The sequence below is a fragment of the Tupaia chinensis genome, unplaced genomic scaffold, assembly GCF_000334495.1.
Source record: "Tupaia chinensis unplaced genomic scaffold, TupChi_1.0 Scaffold146961_1, whole genome shotgun sequence".
Lineage (NCBI taxonomy): Eukaryota > Metazoa > Chordata > Mammalia > Scandentia > Tupaiidae > Tupaia > Tupaia belangeri.
Genome location: NW_006206814.1, coordinates 1071197 through 1078666, shown reverse-complemented (window position 1 = coordinate 1078666; position 7470 = coordinate 1071197). Strand labels below are relative to the sequence as shown.

The 7470-nt window shown below is 57.9% G+C and overlaps 1 protein-coding gene across 1 annotated transcript in view; it reads left to right on the top strand.

The window, feature by feature from the left end:
- The window catches only part of RAB6B (RAB6B, member RAS oncogene family), a gene marked incomplete at its 3' end in the record, with an annotated part of 91074 nt that overhangs the window by 706 nt on the left and 82898 nt on the right, over positions 1-7470 (top strand).

Below are 7470 nucleotides of genomic sequence, written 5' to 3'. Positions count from 1 at the left end.
GCGGCCCAGAGGCGGGGGAAGGGGAGACATTAGCTTCTCTGCCACTGCCTCCCAGGGAGGCATCTCTGAAACCCAGGTGGGTCCCGAGGTGGAGAGCAGCGCTAAAGAGCAGAGACCCCCGGACACCTGTGGGCAGGACTGACTCTCAGAGACCCTCCCAGGGGCTGCCACCTGGGCTGCAGGGAAACAATCTGGGCCCTGACCAGCTCTGCAGGGAGAAGCCCTTTCCTGGGGAGCAGGACCTCCCGCCCCAGGGACCAGTCCTGTTCACCAGGCTTGGCCTGTGTCTGTCCAGGGAGGGAGAGAAAGCCCCCCGTGGGAGGGCCTGGCGGGCCCAGGGAACAGCGCTGCCTACGTGTGGGTGACAGCGACCACCTTTGCCTGCCCATGCCGGAGCATCAGGTGGGTGGTGTGAGAAGGGTGTGAGGAGGTGGGTGCAGGGCCCTGACCCGGAGATGGTTTGGGGGTGAGGCTGGGCCTTTCTGAACAAGATCAACTCGCCCAGCCAGCCCGAGGGTTTGAACTTCGATTTTCTGTCCTTGGCCGACAGCCCTTTCACAAAACGAGTCTTCCCAGATGGGAGGGACCTGGGTGGTCTTCACCTCCCGGTGCTGGTCTTCCTGGGCTTGAAGCCTGGGAGGGAGCCTGGAGGGACCAGGCTTCCTGGGACTTGAACCCTTACCTCTGGGACTGGAGCACGATTTGAGGTCTCTCTGAGACTTTCTGTCTCTGAAATTGGTTGCTTGAGGGCAGGTGGGTTCTCAGCAGACGTTTGTGTGTTTCTCATCAGAACAAGCCACAGCAAAGAGCCGGGAGCTTGGGGAGATGGTCTCCGGATAACCTGAATGAGAGCTCTGGGCTTCCCCAGAATCGTTAATGGGCTGAGGCCCCGTGTCCTGCAGATATTTTTGCTCCTAAAATTGCGGCCATGAAGCTGAAGGCTGGGGAGGGGCCTTGGGGAGGGGGGGGGGCGCTCCCCTGGGAAGTCAGAGCCCCCGGGGGACGGGGAGAGCTGGCTCAGAGGCCCTGGGTGAGTTGTTGGGAACCCGCGTCTTGACGCTTGCTTTTCACTAGCGTGTCTTTGGGAAATGATGACCTTGAGTTGGGGAGGCCAAGAATTGGGGAACCTCCCAGAAAGGCCTGTGTGGTGGGAATGCTGGGCTAGTGGGTTTGCGCAGGATCTGTGGGCCTTTGGATGTCAATCATTAGAGTGACCTTCGGCAGCGAGGACCACCTACCTCGGTCCCTTCTGGCAGGAAGTCCTGAGGCCTGGGTGACCTCCTCCCGCGTGCTTGTGTCATTTGTGGGCTGTTTACGTAGGTCTCACAGAGCTTTTGGGGTCTGAGCCCAGTGGGGAACTGGCATCTGGAGCCTGTGGGGTGGGGGTGGCCGCCGCAGCCATGTCTCCCTCTGGCCTGTGTGGTGCAGGAGACCACTGCAGTCCAGCGTCCCCACCCGAGCTCTCCCTTCCCGTGACCTCCGAGCCCCTCACCTTCTGCACACGGGGACGCAGGCCCCCGGAGCTCAGTGGAGCCTTCTAGAGCAGCGTGGGCTTTGCCTGTGCACCCCGAGTCCTTTGGAGAAGAGCCGAGGGTCTGGAGAGATGTGGCCTTCTCTCGGTTCCTGTGCCTGGCACAGCAGTGGCATCTCTCCAGGCCAGTGGGCGAGGGCGCCTGGGTCTCAGAGAGGAGTGGCATGCCTGTAGCAGGGTGAGGAGGAGGGTACCTGGGGCCAGCCCGTCCCGGGTGGACACAGGCCCTCCAGGGCACGGGGCATTGGTTTGGTTGGGAAGCCCTTGGGCAGTCACCCTGCAGAGAACACCTGCAGCCATGGGAGGTCCGCGGCAGCAGCGTGGAGACTGCCCTGCCCTGGCCTGTGGAGGAGGCTGGCTGGTGGTCGGCCTGGCATAGAGTGGGGTTCTGGGAAGGGTGCTGTGGACCCAAGGTAAGGGAGTCCCTTGCAGCAGGGAGCCCAGGTGGGTCTCCTGGTGCTCAGGTGTCTCTGGGCCTACTGGGCGTGCCCTCGTGTCACTGGCAGTGGTGATGCACACCAGTCCTGACTGGGGCACTTGATGACATCCCGAGAGGACAGGCAGGGACGGGTGTCTGAGGCCGGAGAGTGGGCCTGCAGGGCCAGGTCTTCCTCCTGTGTTCTGGTGCTTTCCATGGGGACTAGGCTCCACTCAGCCCACCTCGCTGCGTTTGGTGGGAGGTGCGAGGTCAGCGATGTGCCCGCTGTGCTCTGGCTTTTCCTGTCTCCTTTTCCCAAGACGCCTCTTGCTGAAGCTGTTACTGAGCTCAAGCCCAGGTCCCTGGCCCGAGTGCTGTGAGCCAAACTGCGGCCACAAGGCGTGACAGGATACCTTTTATTGCCTTGCGCAAAGTAAGGGGATTTTTTTTTAATTTGCCAGAGGGTGCATGTGCTTGCCAGACAGAGAGGAAGTGAGGAAGCACCCCCAGTGGGACATGGTTACGCTGCAGTGCTTTCTCCTCCATTTCTCTCTTCTTTTGGGCACACGTGCATATGTGCTGGGCATGTTCTGAAGCTGCTAGATCCAGTACGCAGACCACACTGTGGCCATGTGGGGTCCAGCCATCTTAACCACCTTGCCACTGACTGGCCCCAACATGCATTTTTAAGGACAAAATTAAGGGAGGGGTCCTAAGTGGATGATCGGTTCAGTGATTGGTTTTAAAGGTCAGGGCCAGCTCCTGGGCTTCCTTGATTGGCAGGACCTTGGGCAATCTATTTCTGATCCGGGAGGGGGCAGTCACAAACCTTGAGGTCCTGATGCATTGCCCCTGCGACTTTATTACCACAGCCGAAGTCTGTAGTCTTACCTCTTATTTTGGGCTATTAAAACTGTAAATGAACCTTGCATTCCAAGCCTCTTAGGTTAGCTCTTATTAATTTCTCTGTTTTGAAGAATTTCCATTTTTTTTCCTCAACAGAAGGGGAAACTGAGAGAGGGCCTGGTCCTCTCTAGGGGGCCCTGGCTGGGTTCCAAAGCCGGAAGAGCAGATGGGTGCAGCGGAAGCTGTCTGCCCTCCCAGTCCGGCTCTCCCTCTAGCCAGCCACCTCCCTGCTCTGCCCCATCCCCCTACTCGGTGGTGACACCCTGGAGAAGCCCTCCCCTGTGGGTGGCACCCCGGTGTCGTACTGTGAAGTGGCCCCGCAGGCAGCTGTCCCTTGGTTGCCTAGTCATTTGTCACTCATCCGCTCAGCCTCCCTGCCCCCTCTCCCAGTCTGTCGCTCTCCATCATTCGTTTATTTACTCAGAGCATACCCCTGCCCCCATGGAACTTAGGGTCCTCTGGGAGCACAGACATTCTTGGGAGTAATTACGGCCCAGGGCAGTGAGGCCCTGACAAGGGAAGAGCAGCTCCCGCAGAGCCTTCTACGGGGCACCTGCCCGTCTTTGGTGGAGGTCTTAGCAGTGGCTTCTGCAGGCTCCAGAGGAGAAGGTGCTTCTATTTTTCTTGAAGAGGTTTTTACTAGAGGGAGCATGTGCTTGCCAGAAAGAGAGAGAAAGAGAGACAGAAAGCGAGAAATCACCCCCAGGGGGGATGGTCACGCCGCAATCCCTTCTCCTCCAGTTTCCTCTTGGGATCTTGGGCACGCATGCACACGCGCCCGGCATGAGTTTAAGCCACTGGGTCCGGGACTTGAATCGCGGTCAACTACGTGGGAGTCCAGTGACATAGCCATTATGCCAACTACTGGTCCCAGAGGAGACGCTTCTGGAGACAGCAGGCTTTGTCACTGGGCTCAGTGGGGGGCAGGACCTGCAGGAGCCCTCTGCCCAGAGAGCTTTGTCTGTCCCGCCCTGCCCCATAGAAAACGTGGCTGCAGGCTCAGGACATCCAGGGCGGCTGGCTGGTGTCTAGCTCACTGGTGCTGAGGGGGCTGTCCTCACTTTTGTCCTACTCGCTCTGGTTAGGGTGAGGCAGCCCCCTGCTGGAAGGCTCGCATGCTCTGCCTGTGGCCCAGCTCTTCTGCCCTCTGGCCTCCCACGAGCTGCACCACCCAGAGTCCCACGGGGCCTTGGCCAGCTTGGCCAGCGTGGTGGATGTGGCTGCAGGCGCTCCTGGAAGCCCTCACCTCCTCCTGGCTCCCAGACCTGCTCTGTGGAGCCCCACTCCACCCCTGCCCACCAGGCTGCTGCCTACCTGACCACACACCAGGCATGGCCTTGCTGTTGCTTCCCCCCCAGGTTTCTGACCATTTTTTAAAATCATAAAACCAATTAATCACATGCTGCCCTGTGACCTCCCTGCTGCCGTCTGTGTTAACTAAGGGTTTGTAAATGCTTATTACCTTTTTCAGATACAAAACCCTACCCGAATCTGAAGCACCGCAGGGCAAGAGAACAGGCCCCTGTAGAGGAGTATGACTGTCACGTTGTCCCCTCCCCGCTGCGGGTGGTGTGTGCTCATGAACTGTCCGGGTCTGAAAATGATGAGATTATCCTTGCTGTGAGAGATTTCCCGATGGCAGATCGGTAGATTAAAAGGGAAGGGAGGCAGGCGGCTTTGAGATGGGATTCCTTCATCTGGACACCTGCTGCTTTCTCAAGCCAGAAGCTTCTTACCAGCAGCACTTAGGATCCTTTCCAGTGGGTTGGATCACCTAGCCAACTCACAGTTCCTCCCAGAGAACCTGAAGGACGGGAAAGCAGCCAGGCCCCAGAGGGGGAAGGACGCACCCCAGGCCGGATCCTGCAGCGCCCACTTCGCCACCTGCCCTGTGCCTCAGCCCACCCGTCCAGCCCTCCCTGCCCCCAACTTTGCCCTTTCCTCAGTGACTGACATGTAAGGGACACCTGGGATGCTGGGTACAGGCCCCAAAATCTTTGCTTTTTTATTTGTTTAAGGAACTACATGTGCGTGAGTCAGACAGGCACGAAAATGATAATTAACCTGTGCTCAGTGTTAAGAGAGGTGGCACCCTCCATCCTCAGATACAAGAGAGCTTGCCAGAAGGGGAAAAAGAAACTCTTAGCTATGTCCTAGCTGTGCAAAATAGGAATGATCGTCTTCTGCATGACACGACTGCCATTGTCATTCGCAGCACCCACGTTATAAAGAATCACATGAAAATATAACATGCCCTCCCTGTCCTTCCGCTCCGTACCGCGCCCACCGTATTGACACTTACAGGTGTTGCCCTGCCATTGCCCTCGCCTGGGGCAGGCCAGGGGGCTGCCGTCAGTGCCCCATCCCGGTGCAGAGGCCCTCCCTCCTCCTGCCCTGGGTCGTCCACTGTTGCTGAAGGAATGAGCCGCTGAACATGTAGAGAGGCTTTGTCTCTGTGCACAGGGAGAGACGTTTTTGGACAGAACCGTCACGGGAGTGAGAGGAGGTTACGTAGAAGCAAACTCTGCACTCGTCAGGCCTGGGTCCTGGGAAGCCTGGTCTCAGCTGTCTGTCTGTCTGTCACCCTTACCACTCACCACAGACAAGAGAAGAAAGGAGAGCTCTGAGTGGAGGTGACTAGGGACACCCAGACACGCCCTGAGATGGGCAGCTTTTGTTAGAGCCTGGAGACAGGCCTCCGGGAAGTGGGGCTCCAGGTATGCTGGGGACTTGAAGCCCCAGGAGCTCAGCATGGGCAGGCTAGCCTTGGTTTCCTGTATAGGGAACGAGAGGATTTTTTTCTTTTTTTTTGAAAGGTTTTCACTGTAGGGCACGTGTGTTCACAGAAAGAGACAGAGAAACAGAAAGCAAGAAATCACCCCCAGGGGGGATGGCCACGCCACAATCCTTCTCCATTCTCCTCTCGGGATCTTGGGCTCACACGCACAAGCACCCGGCATGGGTTTAAGCCACTGCATCCGGGACTTGAACTGCAGTCGACTACATGGAAGCTCAGCGACATAGCCATTACGCTAACTGCTGGTCCTGCGAAGGAGAAGATTAAGATGCACAACTTATAAAGACTTAATATAGAGGAGGGACTTTTCTTTCTTTTCTTTTTTCCTTTTTTGCCAGAAGGGTTGTATGCTCACCTGAGGGAGAGACAGAGGGAAATTTGAAAGTGAGACAGCATCCCCCAATGAAAGATGTCACACCAGTTTCTTCTCCTCCATCTCTCCTTTTGGGATCGTGGGCACACAGGCACACGCACCCCACGTGATTCTTAAGCTGCCAGTCCAGGACTTGAACCTTGCAGTTGGCCGTGTGGCATCCGGCTGCCTTAACCACCACGGCTGACCCCCGAGGAGGTTCTTTACTGTAACCTGGAGTTTGAAATTCCAGATTCCTTTTACTGATTGCATAATTTTTGCCTAAACGAATGGGATAATTTTTTCAAGTAAATTTGGACAGCTCTGAAAACTTGATCACTTTCAGTAACGTGATTTATTTTTAGTGGAACGTTCTTGTCCTGGTCTCTTGGCAAGGCTGGCAGGAGCCCAGGAGCTGGGCAGCGTGACCCGGACAGCAGCACGTCCTGGGGTGTGACGAGCTCGAGGGGCGGGCTGGAGCCGGAGGGCGCAGAGAGAGCCTTTGGAGTGGTGACCCTGAGTCTCCGCAGCCTCCCCGAGTCCTGGTGGCTAACGGAGCCAGACCCCATGCGACTGACCGTACAGGTGAGAAACTGCAGGCCACGCATGAGTGTGCACACGGCCCGAACTCTGCCAGGTGGAGAGCCGGAGAGGCAGGGACTGTGGTGCGACCTTCCCCAGGGGGCGTACTTTCTTCCTTTCTCCTCTCGCTCTCTCCCTCTCTCTCTGCTTCTCTGGTGCGTGCACATGCCCTCTAGCAAATTAGAAAATAATAATAATAAAGATTTCTTAAAGGAAATGCATAGCAGGAAGAGGAGTCTGTGCCCTCCGTTCAGGATGGGGTGCCATCTCTTATGCATCTGCTATGCCCAGGGCTCCACAGGCACCGTGCATCCCCCAGGCCACCTGTGCGTGGTCAGGACGCACAGTCAGGAGAGCCGGCCCTACCCAAGGACTCGCCGTGGGGGCGGTGGGGTACGGATTCATACCCTGGCCACTATGAGAAGCACACAGGGCCATTGGACCTCTTGCCTCATGCGGCCAGGCCAGGACCGAGGTGGAGGGGACAGGAGCACTGAGGTCTTACAAACACAAAGTCTGCCCTAAATGACACTTGGGGAGTATAGGCACCAGGCTCTGTGGAAAGGATCTGGCAGGTCACGGCATGGCTCATGCTGGTCGGGGGTGTTGGAGGAGGACAGTGGGGCCCTGGGAGGAAGCAGGCTCTTAGGTGGGGGTCTGGGGGGGGCTGGCGTTGCTCTGCAGGTGCCCTCTCCTGGCACAGAATGAACTACAGCTTTGGGGTTGCTCGAAGGGCGTCGATAGAGCGTGGCGGGGGGGGGGGGGGGGGGGGGGACCGCCCCCCCCCCGCCTCTCGCCAGGCCGTGGCTGCGGATTGACACGCGTCTGCGCATGGGCAGTGTCTGCCTGGCTGGGGGGGGGGGTGCCGCAGCGACGGGGCCACG